Here is a 12,689-nt window from a genome sequence, read left to right as displayed (position 1 = left end):
GCGATAACGTGGCCTATAGAACGTGCGCGCATCACCACTGGTATGTCGCGTATGTTGTCTCAAGCAAAAAAAACAAGCGCGTTGGCACCAACATGCGATGACTCATTCCATTTTCCTGGGACACGCGTCCTAGCTGTTGAAGCAGACGACGGCTTGTACGCAGCAGACGACGGAAGCGAGAAGCGTTTTCGACGGAATAATCATACGCTTTGAGATAGCTGCTGCATTTTTACTGCGGAGGAAAACTGTTTTGCTTTACCGATAACGCTACATTCAGTGCCTTCATTTCAGTTTCTAAAGCGAAACGTCAAGTTGGCGTCACGTTACGTAAGCAAAACGGGGCCACCAGCGCCATTTTGTTTGCGTCGCGCCTACGTCACGCATCGAAGAAAATGGCGGAATGTCCTGAATAGCGCCCCAAGAGTGTCCAAGCACAGCACTGACGCATTTTGCACGATCACATTGTCCTTGCGCTTGGGATGGATGAAGACGCCGAGGTGCATGGTGCCACAGGCGGGAAAGTTGAGCTAGACATCGCAGAAAGGGTGAAGGCACTGTGCGGCTTCATGCTCGAACAACAAGCCCGTGGAAGGGGCTGGGACGCCCAGGAGGAGGCGACGCCCATAATTAGCACTGCTCGCCGGGGGCCGAAATGCTGCCGAGCACGTATCGACAGGGAGACGGCCGCAGACCTCTGGCGCAGAGTTCATCATGTCAGCCGGCACTACAGGATATGAGGTGGCTTAGTGAAGGAGCAGAAGAAATGCACTAACTACGTCAGAAGCAACCTCGCGCCCAAGCTTAAGAAAGCCCGGTAGTTGAATTCACTGGGAGCAGAAGACATGAAAACCGAAGATGAGAATGAAAAAGGTTTGCGTCGACTGCATGCACACGAGCAAAAAACTAGGGAATGCGGCTAAGGCAGTCAGCAGTTGCATATAGTTTGCGTTTCTTGTGCCGCACTAGGAAATCAAACTTGAAGTGCTAGACTCCACCTCATCAAGTGACCATTTCTGTTTGACCTTTAAAAAAAATTATGGGGTTTTACGTGCCAAAACCACTTTCTGATTATGAGGCACGCCGTAGTGGAGGACTCCGGAAATTTACGACCACCTGGGGTTCTTTAACGTGCACCTAAACCTAACCACACGGGTGTTTTCGCATTTCGCCCCCCATCGAAATGCGGCTGTCGTGGCCGGGATTCGATCCCGCGACCTCGTTCTCAGCAGCCCAACACCATAGCCACTGAGCAACCACGGCGCGTTGCTTGACCTTTGGTTCAACCACACTAAGGGGGAGTGATCGGTTTCGAAAACTAAGGAAGGGCCTTTAAGATAACACGGGAGCTTTTCGAGAACCCACACCAAGCAAGCGCATTCTTTTTCTGTTGTGCTGTAGGCTTTCTCGCGTGACATTAGCTTTCCACTCGTCTAGACAGCAGGGTGCTCCTCGCCTTTTTTCGTTCGCCTGACTTAAAACACCCATTTCGCGGTCACTGGCGTAACACTGAACCAGGAAAGGGAGAGAAAGGGAGGAAAGAGGAGGTTCTGCTGCCGCGAGAACCGGTTCGCTAACAAGAATCTCTAATCGCAGCAAATGCGTCCTTACGCGCCGTATTCCAACGCACAATAGTAGGCTCAGTCTTGCGGAGAGCGTCTGTAAGGAGGACTAGTGATATGTGCGAAATTTGGAATGTAGGTTCTTTAGAAGTCCGCTCTCCCCCCCCCCCCCCCTACTCAAAAAAAAAGAAGAACGCAAGTTAGTCTCTTTTTGGCAAAGGAAAGCCTAGTGATTGCCTAAACTTGAAGTTCCGAAGGACGTCGCTTCCTTTGGCCAACAAGGTTTTCCCAAGTAGCCGACTTCACTGCTTGCAGGACATTTGCTTAGGTTGACAGTCAAGCCTACTTCACGGATTCGAAGCAATACCTGTTGCAGATGTGCCAAATGCTGTCGCCAAGTGCTCGAGAAAACAGCTACGTCATGGAGGTAGGGCACAGTGAAAGGCTCGGTGCCTGTGAGCACGTGATTCATTAGTTTTGAATACACCAACGGTGCATTTTTGAGGTCAAAAGTGAGCACCAGAGGGTGATATGCGTCTGTCGCAGTCATGAAAGTGGCGAGCTTACTGGCGTTCTCAGTGAGTGGCACTTGCTAGAAGCCGCGTACCATATCTAACGTAGAAATGCACTGTGCCGCAGGAACTGCCTTGATCAAGGCCGCAACGTTGGGAAGAGGAAACGTCTTCGCTTTTATTATCGCATTCAGCTTACAACAGTCAATGCAGGGTCGGGGTTCCTTGCCAGGATTTTCTAGGATAAACGTCGGGGACACGTACGTATTCGCTTTCCCCTGGAACAATTAGACCCAGTGTCTAACATGTTCTGAACGGAATCGTGCAACAACTTCTCATGATAGGGCGAAAATCTGTGCTTCCTTGTACGAAAGGGCTGGTGAGATATCAAATCAATGTCGTGTTCCACAAGGTTTGACCTACCGGAATAGGGACTGAAAAAATAGCTGAAGTTGCGTACAAGCACTTTTATCTCCTTTCTTTACTTGATTGTTAAAGGGACCCTCGCCAGGCCTGGCCATTTTGAGCAGACAAGCGCAGAGCATACATGGCGCGATAACGATCGTGTCTGCAAAGTATTACATCGCTACGCGCTGCGGAAAGATCTGAAATTTAACACCGAACGCCATTTTTCGTTCTCCTCGCGGCCGCGTGCTCCAAGCTGGACGGTGACGTAGTCACGACCCTGCGCCTACGTAGTCGTGTCCGCAGTGTGACGTCGCTCGAGGTGACACGTGACTTCAAGAATTATTCAAAACAACATCTGTTATCTGTGCGATCTGTTGCTTGAATTGACGAATTTAAGTTTAGAGAAATAATGAAACACACAAATGGAAAGTATGTTTGTCCTTTGTTTTACTTCGCACCGAAGCAAGAGAGATGTACTTCCGTTTCGTCTGCTTGTTCCCACGGTCGTGCGGTCACGTGCGCAGGTACCGAAACTATGCCATTTTTTTACCGTGGTCCAGCGCGTGATCATACTCTGCGACCCGCTTGTTCTGCCTCAGTATTCGTGTAGCACTGAATTATAACGCTAGTCATGTTTCCTTGTGCGCAGCGCGCAAAATCGTGGGCTGCGCGAACGAGACAACAGCTCGCGCGCGACGCCGTCGGCGGAAGTGCGTAGCGCCGAAAAAAAAAGCGAGGAGCAAAAAAAAAATGAAGGTGGGGCCTGTGACGTATGCCTCACATAATGCTGGAGGTCCGGTATGGGAGAACACAAGAAATTAATTTCGCGTGCGTAGGCTAGACGGGACAAGTGGAGAGAGCGTCTTGCTTGGCAGTAGAGCCCGCCTGCTGGAATGATGGGTTCGCGGCACTGAAATATTTCTATCTCGGTTATTAATGAGCCGATTTTAAAAGTTCTTGAGGCGGAACGCTCCCTATATGACACCTAACAACGTCTAGCGTATAACCGAAATTTGCTGCGGGGCCTGGTGAGGGGCCCTTTAAAGAGGCTTGTCTAGCGACAGATTCGAGTATTTATTCTGTCCACGGGGAAGAGCAAGGGGTCGGTACTTCAGGGACTGCAACATTTATTTCCTCTGGTTCGTTTAGGTCGATGCTCAACGTCTCCGTGCGTTCGATAAACGGCTTCATTAGGTTGCAATTGTAGATTGTCACGCCGTTGCGTTTACCGGGCGTCGTTACCAAGTAATTGGCGTCGGAAAGCTCTTTCTTAACCGTGACCGGTCCATCCCATGCTACTCCCAGTTTATTTCCCTTCGACGGCTTCAAAGTCAGCACGTTCTCGCCTTCCTTGAAGCTTCTAGTGCGGGCATATCTGCCACAGTACACCTCAGCGCGTTGCTGAGCCTCCGGCATGCTGATCTGCGCCAATCCTTGTGATTCACGTATATGCGTTTCAACAAGGTCAACCCGTACACGACAACGGAGTCGTCAACAGATTTGTCTTCGCACTTTTCTTTTAGTAAGGTGAGCGGGGAGCGAAGCGCTCGACCGTGAACAAGTTCCGCCGGGGTGAATCCAGTTACTTCGCGAATGACGGAGCGCAGAGCATTACGGGAACAGCCGCATCCCAGTCGGTGCCCTTCTTGAAGCAGAGCGCGCGCAGAATCTGCTTCATTGCCGAGTGAAGTTTTTCCGACTGAATTGCTTTGCAGGTAGTGAACAGCTGTGGTGAATGGATATACCACATTTCTGCAAGCATGTCGTGGTAAGCGTGCTTGTAAACACAGAACCTTGGTCGCATTGGAGTTCACTGGGAAATCCGATTCTGGCAAAGACGCCGAGTAGCGCGTTTGCAACTGCCGTGGAGTTTAATTCTGGTAACACCACTGCTTCCGGGAACTTCGTGGCAGGGCAAATAAGTGTTAGTATTTGTGGACCACCGCTGTTACTGGTAATGGACCAACAACGTCGACTACCGATATGCGAAAAGGTTCGCCAATCAAAGGCACTTAGACCAAAGGTGCCTGGAGTTTTTCGTTTGGCCGTCCGGTCCTTTGGCAAACGTTGCAGTAATGTACCTATTGCTCAGATTCCTTGAAGAACATCGGCCAGTAGTAGTCATTCAATAGTCTGCTCGTATTTGTTTTTGTGCCTAAATGGCTAGCGCAGCTATTAATTTTTGTGAACCAAATCGAGAAGTACAGCACGATACTTTTGGGGAACTGGAAGGTTTTCGAAAGAGCGGCTTTTGTTGTTTTTGAATGTTCGATACAAGAGGCAGTCTTTGACAGTGAACGATACTGGTCCCCTTTGGTTCTGTCCTGATCTTTCCCGGCACGTTTGCAGTAGCGACTCGTCGTTCGATTCATCCGTTTTGAGAACGCCTTTTTGTCTACCTTTGTAAGAAATTGAACATTTTCACCGATTGGACTTATCGTTTTGTCTCCGGGCGCGGAAGCGATCGGGTAGTTATCAATGGCTGGTGTGGCTGGAACGGTTTCGCTCGTTGCGGCAGCTTGTGACGGATCACTTTGCTCTGGAATTTCGGTGGCACGAGTAGAGTTAGTGGCTTGTGCGGGACCTCGTGACGACCATTACAAGGATCGCATGAAGTTCCATTCCTCAGTTTTGCAAGTCCCCCCATTGATCTGTTAGCAAAAGATATAGGATTTTTTTAGGGAGCTTGTGTGAAACAGCAGCTTCAGTTTGAAAATTGCCGAAGGCGCCCGCGATTGCAACTTCGGCAACCGGCAAGCACTTCATGACGGGCTCAAGTGCGTGAAGCACCCATACGCACGATCGGGTAAATTCCTCGGGTTTAACAAACGACGGGTGCAGGATGTCGGATGTTGCTCCTGTGTCACGTAGAACCTTGCAACTGATGCCGTTCACCATTATGTCACAAGTGAAAGGAGAGAGTAAATCGCTCTCTTGAGTTAGCAAATTAACGGACACATTTGCATGTCGGCACCCTACTGCGATATGGCCTGGTTGTTATAATAATAATAATATTTGGGGTTTTTACGTGCCAAAACCACTTTCTGATTATGAGGCACGCCGTAGTGGAGGACTCCGGAAATTTTGACCAACTGGGGTTCTTTAACGTGCACCTAAATCTAAGCACGCGGGTGTTTTCGCATTTCACCCCCATCGAAATGCGGCCGCCGTGGCCGGGATTCGATCCCGCGACCTCGTGCTCAGCAGCCCAACACCATAGCCACTGAGCAACCACGGCGGGTGCCTGGTTGTTGGCATCTGTAACAGACTAACGGTCTTTCTTCGAACTTTTTTGGCTCACCCGAGTTGACCGCATGCACTTGGGCGGGAACATCGTCGGGTTTCACTTGGTTCGTTTTTTCTCGCTCTTTTTTTCTTTTTTGAAACTTACCGAGTGCTACCGACGGTTTCTGTCGCAGTTCTTCCGAACTTTCCATTCTGTCGGAACAGTACTTGTCAAACAAATTAGCTGCCATTTGCAACATCTCCTCGTTTGACTTGTCCTGAATCCACAGGCGCATTTGCTCCGGAATAGACGCATAGAATTGCTCTAGCGCAAACACTTCAATCAGACGTTGCTTGTTCTCGTATGCGCTGGCACCTTTAAGCCATTCTTCCATCAAGCTCATGGATTTCTAGGCGAATTGCGAGAGTGACTCCCCTTGACTACGTACCGTGTTACGAAACTTCATTCTGTAGACAAGCTGTACCTTCGCCTCAGCTGAATCTTTACTTTATTGTAGTCACGCGCATCTTCATCTGGCATTCTCGCGTTTGCATCCGCTGCTTCGTTTGTAAACAATGTCAATAGGAGTTGCGACCAGGTCTCTTCTGCAAGTGCTCCTCTAGTTCGCGTCCACTCAAAGTTGACGAGGTACAAAGTGATGTCACTACCAGCCTTGAAAGGTTGCATATATCCGCGCAATTCGAAACTGTCAGTTCGTTCAAGGCTATGCAGCTGCATCTTTTAACTTCAGTTCTACCACTCGTTCTTTTAGCTGTTGGGAAATTGCCTTCCAACATTCCTCGACTTCTTCGTCGTTCGCTCAGCATTTGGATATTGCTTCAATAATTGCAGGCTTGGGTATCGACTTCTGTACTGGTATACCTAACTCTTCAGCTAGCAACAATAGGTTGGGTTTCGTTAACGATACGAGGTTCATGACTGCTGATAACAAGTGCCAATCTTACACGCACTACTTATATTTAGCATAGTCAAAATGCCTTCACTACCAATTAAATATCGCTAATGCTCCCAATGAAGTCAAGTAAGCCGTGCTCTCACCAAACTGGACGCCAAGGCCACCGCCAGCGAGCGCTCCATCCGCTGCCACCAGCTGTTACGTATTCGGCGGCGAGACGCCGAGAGCGGCAGGACGACCGGCCGAAGGAACCCACGACCCATGCAGCACCAGGAAGACAATCACCTTTATTCCTTCAGCGACGCGCTTTTTGTGCGCTAAGTAGCCAATCAGGGGTGGCAAAATAAAAATAAAAGATATCGGGGCAAGCGGGGCAATCTTATCTGCAGGCCCCGACGTAGAATGTGACCAGCACCGCGAATGTTACAGTGGCAAGGGGTCCACTCATCACGGAGTAGTCGGCTCCTGTGTCCACTAAGGCGGTGACTGCGTGGCCATCGAGAAGGACGCGGAGGTCGATGCTTCTTTGTCTTACGTAGCAGTTAGATTTTGACGTCGGATCACGACTGCGTCGTGTCGATTTGTGACTGGAACATCGCGTCGTCAGGTCTTCTTTCGGCGTATTCCTTGCTTCTAGGCTTCGTCGGGATGGCGGCGTCTCGTTGATATATCGTCGAGATCGTCTTTTCGGCGTCCTCGTCACCGGTCTTCGAGAGCTCCACTGAGTAGCGGCGAGATAGTCGGCGATATCACGAGGGCGCTTCCCAAGCTGTGGACGCGGTGCGTTGACGACGAACCCTCGCAATCCCAAGTCGCGGCATGGGCATCGGCGGTAGACATGGCCGGCTTCCCCGCAATGGTAGCAGAGCAAGCGGTGGACGGGGCCGCGCCAAATCTCTGTCTTTCACGGGGCATTTTGCTGGCCGACAGGTGGGCAAGGTGGTGGTGGCGGCGTTTGGCGACGGAATCGCGACGTCATGGAGACCTGGCGCGGAGGGGGAATCTGGCGGCGGGCGACGGCGTATGTCATTGCTTCCGGCTGAGGTTGTGGTGATGGCGGTTGCACTTCAGTAACCCCAAGTTATCGCTGAACCTGTTCTTTGACGATGTCGGCGATTGAAGCCACATGAGGCTGAGACCTAAGGTCTGCAGTTCCTCGCGAACGAGCGCTCTGATGGTCTCTCGTATGTCGTCACTGCCGATTGCTTGACTATCGGTGTAGTTTCGGCGGTTATATTGCCTTGTCCTCATATCGACGTCTTCTCAATGGTTGTGGCTTCGGAGACAAATTCAGCAACAGTCCTGTGCAGGTTGCGTATCAATCGGGTGAAGAGCTCTTGCTTTACTACACGCATAAGGAACCGAATTTTCTTCTTCTCAGGCATATCCGGGTCGGCGTGGCGGAACAGGCACGTCATCTGCTCGGTGAAGATCGCTGTGGTCTCGTTGGGTAGTTGTACTCAGCCTCCTAGCATAGCTTCGGCCCTTTCCTTGCGCACGACGCTCGTAAGTGTCCGCAGGAAGCAGCTAGGGAAGAGGTCCCATGTTGCCAGGGTCGACTCCGGTTTTCAAACCACGTTCTGGCGGCGTCTTCTAAGGCGAAGTATACATGCCGCAGCTTGTCGTCGGAGTCCCAGTTGTGGAAAGTCGCGATTCGTTCATAGGTCTCCAGCCAGGTTTCTGGGTCTTCAGACGATGATCCCTGGAAGGTCGGTGGCTCCCGAGCTTGCTGCAGCAGAATGACGGACGCTGGGGCCGCCATTGAGGTTGCTGACGGGCTTGATCACTATTGTCTTCTTGGGGAAGATGTCCGTATTCCGATAGCAGTCCCTGCTGCCTAGGGCTAGCTCGTTGTCCTTGGCGACGTTGGTGTTGTCCTCGAGTTTCGGGCTTGGATCGCGACAATTTGCGGGAGCGTTCGGTACATGAACGCGCTATCACCTTCATCAGACATCATGTAGTAGTGACGGTGACGAAAGCAGCAAGACTTGGGCGAACCTGTGCCCTAAGAAACAGGCTACACTGAAGACAGTCGGCGGTCGTCGAAAATCTGATCTGCTGGTCCAGCGCGTCGGCTTTTATCCACGAGTCATCGAAGGTTCCAGAGTAATCGGTGGTGTCCGCGTGTCTTCCAGAAAGTTTCTCACCATTCGCGTCGCACATTCGATCAGATTACGCGAGCCTCAGTGACAACAGGATTATCGATAACATTCGAGAAACGACCCACGCGGGCGCGTCCCGCGCTGAGCAATAACATTCGTTAGACGGTGAAAAGCGCCACCTGTAAAAAATAAACAAGTCCACGTGTCAACATTATAATTTCTAATATTTTACAATGAATGTTTGTTAATGAGGTCGACCGGTAAGCGGTATTTATTAGGCGAGGGTCTATGGCTTGGCTTGTGGACTGCAGTCGTTGGGCAGGGTGGAGCACTGTAATTACTTAGTGAAAATGCTGGAGAAAGCAACAGAGGAGAAAAATTCAGTAGATTTGATTGCTTTGTTATTTAGTGAATCAGGCCGAGATGAAGACGGAATTTTTAAGTTCTGAATTAAGAAACAAACACCGACAGAATTTACTACAACTGGATGCATTTGTAAAAGTAAAGGTTAAACAAAGGCGAACAAGTGATTGACGTTGATCTGTGAAAATATGACAAAAATACATCACTTGAAGACAACCAACATCGTTTTGAAGTAACAAGTTTACATCGCCAGTAAGGGTGAGATCACGTTTTTTTTTTTTTTTGGTTGCCACTAGCTAACTATAGATTCCAGAAATTACGTGTGTTCGCGCTAGGAATTTAGGGTAGACTGACGCCAAAGAAATGTTTATCACTAGACACAACGACAGTACTCGGTTTCAACAGTCGCACATTCTGACCAAGCAGCGGAAGTGTTCGCACGACGAGAGATCAGGTTTTTATTACGAAGCCTTTTTTGTTGAAACCATTAACCAAGGCGAGCGTAGCTTCGACCCCACTTTCCTTTGAGGCACGAAGCGGTCAATTAGCGACAATAACTTATTTTACCTGTGACTGTGAGCAGGTGTGAGTATGAACGCGATTGTGCGCGTGAGTGGGAATGCGAGTGAGGGGACGCGTGGTAGTCGACCATCCCCCCAGCCTTAAATCACTACATACTCCACCGAAACACGTCACATAGTCTAACATCAACGCGTGCTTCGCGAACAAGAAGTAATAATAATATTTGGGGTTTTACGTGCCAAAACCACTTTCTGATTATGAGGCACGCCGTAGTGGAGGACTCCGGAAATTTACGACCACCTGGGGTTCTTTAACGTGCACCTAAATCTAAGCACACGGGTGTTTTCGCATTTCGCCCCCATCGAAATGCGGCCGCCGTGGCCGGGATTCGATCCCGCGACCTCGTGCTCAGCAGCCCAACACCATAGCCACTGAGCAACCACGGCGGGTGAACAAGAAGTAGTATGTGCGGCAGTAGCAGCGTCGAGAAAGTGTGAACCCCTTGTCCGTAACATGCGCGCAGAGAATGTCTCTGCGGCATACCGTTCGCGTCCGTTGGTCACAGCAGCAGCTATTGCGGACCCCAGGCCAGTATTCCGGAAACGGCGGTGTAGTAGTCGGCACGAGCAAGCGTCGCTTGCGCCGACGCGCCCTGCTTGCGAGAGCCGCAGTAGCCGTTGGTGACTGCTGGCTCTTTTCCCAGCCACCGAGCGTTGCGAGCCTGGCACAGGTGGTTGCTGAAGTCGCTGTGCCGAACTGGCCACAGCCATCTCCATTGCCTGGGGTGGCTCGATGGTAGTCCGAGACAGCAGCGCAGACAAGGTGCAGGTGACAGCAAACCAGGGACGACTACGCTCACGCTGCGTACTCAACGCCTTCGGCAAACAGTGAAGTAGTGCTAGGGAGAGTCATTCTGCATGCGCATCGCCCACGTCGTACGGTGTTCGATTGGGCTAGCAAACGACCAGGCGGCTTCTCAGATGCCAAGTTCACGTGAACAAAGCTCGCTTTTTTTTAGTCGAACGAGTAATTTCAATTCGTGCGAGGCTAACTATAGAATGAGGGAAGCAAAGTGCGGCACCTCAACGCCATGGTCCGCTGGTTGTGCCCCTCCACGTACGACAGGCAGCTTCGTAAAGCCTTGGGCCTAATAAGTCGCTATCCTTACAACAAGGTAACGTGTAAATAAAAGTTAAGCGCGATGTGATCGCTCAATCCTTTAGGTAAGTAAGCTGGAAAACGTTATCAGGGACAGCCATGAAAATTAAACCCATGATGTTAGGCGATTAGGCAGACACACGCGTGGGTTGAAGCAAAATTGGAAAAAGGACACAGCGCAACAAAGACAAGGACACGAGAGAGCGACACGCACACAGCGCTGACTTACCGTACTTGTTAAGTCAGCGATGTGTGCTTATCGCTCTCTCGTGTCCGTGTCTTTCTTGCGCTGTGTCCTTTTCCAGTGAATCACTAACAAGCCCAAGCTTCCACGCTAAGTCGCTTCAAGCACAAGTTGCGGCAGATTAAAATCGGAGCACACTAACAAACTTGGAGCATTCAGCAAAACATCGCCTATAGGAAACTGAATCGCTGTAGCCTATATAATATCAAGAAAATTGAAGACCCCAAATATATAAAGTGGGTAATTGGTAAACCAAACTACTATTCATTTTGATACACCATGCAAATCATTGCAAATGAAGAAGGAGCAGTCGGTGGCCTGTAGCACGCACAAGAAATAAATCGCGACAGAACCCATCTCACTATGACTGTCGACGGTAATTTGATTAGCATTAAAGGAATGTAGAGACTCACCGTATTGCTGAAGACACGTTCATTTAAAGTCTGCAGTGGTCATTCGAGACTTCCATTGCTTCGGCTATATGCGCACACACTGTTCTCCAGCATCGACCCACGTTGCTATGACATTCGCATGCCGAGATCGGTCATTTTTGTGGAAATGAAAGTGGAGCAAAAAACAAGTGGCCACAGGTGGGATACGAACCCACGTCGAAACCACGATACGAAGCAACGTTATGCGTAGACACGGATTCGTATCCCACCTGTGGCCACTTGATTTTTTACCCACTTGAATTTTCATTTATTTATAATTCCTTTATTTAATTTAGCACTACAAATAATTTCCCCTACAAGCGGTCCTACGCGTCATTGTTTCCTGGTATCTTACTAAAGTACTAATAAAAATCGGGCCCCTCGGTTTCCTTTCTTCTTGTTCACATACACACACACACACGCACACACACACACACACGACGTGATAACGTCGTCATATTTTCACCCAAGTCATTCATTCACCGCCATGCGCGGGATCCGCATATTCGAGAGCGACAAGCATATGTTGAGCGAGGGTTTGGAAACCCTCTGCCAGCAGCATGCATTTGCACCGTCATGCGATAAAAGCCCTATGCCCAGATACATACACCAGGCGTAACGCCCTGTCGCCGGCCAGGCTCGCTGCAGCTGACCTTGTACATCCATCGCACTCTTGAGAGCAGCACAATAACAGTGCGCAAGCGACCCGTCAAGTGGTATTTTTTCACACTTCGCGGGCTTTCTTTGGAACGCGGAAATGAGGGCCACGTGAGATATATCGTGTCGGAAACTATTTAGAGGCTTCTCAAGGTGCTCTACAACTTTGCGTATCACACTTGGGGTCTGCAGCCAATACTTAAAAGTCGATTAGTTAAACATAAATAATCCTTAGTTAAGGGGAAAATAAAAGATAGCCTGAGTAACTCTAGGCGAGTCCCAACATTATGCATTCGGTTCAACTCGCGTGCGGAGTGCCTTTCATTTTTAAAACTTTGATTCAAGTTATGTGGGACAACCTGTATATGAATACATCTACCGGGTTTCCACGGAACTTGGACCAAGATTAAAAAAAAAAAAAGAGGAGCTCTAGAGAAAGCGTACCGATTGCATAGTTGTCGTAGTCGTGTGTACTTACAGCCCGTATTTTTTCATCACGAAGTGTTAATTATTTCCTTTTGTTAGTGAACTTTTTAATTGTTGCTTGAATCGCAAACATATCAATCACAGAGTTGTAGGGCACCTCGGATA

The 12,689-nt window shown here is 49.6% G+C and overlaps 1 protein-coding gene across 1 annotated transcript in view; it reads right to left on the bottom strand.

Moving 5' to 3' along the window:
* LOC142568381 (uncharacterized) overlaps positions 1-6,868 on the bottom strand; it is a 55,040-nt gene extending 48,172 nt beyond the window's left edge. Inside the window, exon 1 of the mRNA XM_075678380.1 lies at positions 6,765-6,868. The gene's annotated coding sequence lies outside the window, so the exon portion shown is untranslated. The remainder of the gene's footprint in view (positions 1-6,764) is intronic.
* Between the last annotated feature and the right edge of the window lie 5,821 nt (positions 6,869-12,689).

The sequence above is a fragment of the Dermacentor variabilis genome, unplaced genomic scaffold (genome assembly GCF_050947875.1).
Source record: "Dermacentor variabilis isolate Ectoservices unplaced genomic scaffold, ASM5094787v1 scaffold_18, whole genome shotgun sequence".
Classification (NCBI taxonomy): Eukaryota; Metazoa; Arthropoda; class Arachnida; order Ixodida; family Ixodidae; genus Dermacentor; species Dermacentor variabilis.
The sequence above is the reverse complement of the archived record's forward strand: the minus strand, read 5'-3'. Positions and strand labels throughout refer to the sequence as shown.